Source organism: Otolemur garnettii, unplaced genomic scaffold (assembly GCF_000181295.1).
Source record: "Otolemur garnettii isolate 467f Iridium unplaced genomic scaffold, OtoGar3 scaffold00033, whole genome shotgun sequence".
In the NCBI taxonomy this organism is placed as follows: domain Eukaryota; kingdom Metazoa; phylum Chordata; class Mammalia; order Primates; family Galagidae; genus Otolemur; species Otolemur garnettii.
The window spans coordinates 6,734,866-6,735,943 of NW_003852428.1; positions in this window are offsets into that span (position 1 = coordinate 6,734,866).

Consider the following 1,078-nt stretch of genomic DNA (forward strand, 5'->3'; position numbering starts at 1 on the left):
ATATACAGTTCTATTTTTATTCATGATTATATTATTTTATAAGGCACATATTACCACAAATTTGACTTAAAACAAAATATACTTAATACTTCAGTTTTCTAGGATTAGAAGTGAAAGGCTAGTTGATCATTTACTTGGGGTCTCCTAAGGGCATAATCAAGGGGTCATTCTCATTGAATTCTTGCTGAGAAATGCAGCTGAGGAAGAATCTACCTGCAAACATATTCAAGTTATTGGTAGAGCTAATTTCCTCATGGCTGTGGAACTCATGGAATCTTAGTAATCGAAGATACTAGAGGAAAGGTTCTGGTACATGATCATGTACCTAGAAAACCCCAAAGACTCAACCAAAAGACTCCTCAGATTGATAAATAAATCATCAAAATCTCAAGAAACAAAACAAATATAGATAAATCCGTAGCATTTCTATATACCAATAACAGTCGAGGTGAGATTCAAATCAAAAATTTATTACCCTTCACAATAGCCCCAAAGAAAATAGAATACCAAGAAACATGCTTAACCCAAGGAGGTGAAAGACCTCTGCAAGAAAAATTATAGATAAACCCTGGTGAAAGAAATGCCTACATATGAAAGGAAAAATACCCCTTACTCATGGATTGGCAGAATCAACATCATCAAAATGTCCATCTTCCCCAAAGTGATTGAGAGATTCAGCATGATCCCCATCAAAATACCAATGCCATATTTTATACATCTAGGAAAAAAATCCTACGTTCATTTGGAAGCAAAAAGAGACTGAATAACCCCAGCAATCTTAAGCAAAAAGAACAGATCTAGAGGCATCACATTACCTGACTTCAAAAAAACATGTATAAACTTGTAGCAAACATTTCGGTGTTTTAGCAAGAAGATGCTTCCAAATTATAACTAATATCTTTGCTTTTAGTTTAATGTGTAAAGCAATTTCAGTTTTGCCTATTATATCTGATTCATACAACACGAGATGGTATTTCTCTAGCTTCAGTCTTCCGTGTTTCTGGAGATTCAACTGTCTAGCTTCTTGGTAAACCTTCAACAAAATATACTTGTAATGCCTGAGCCTTTTCAGCATTCC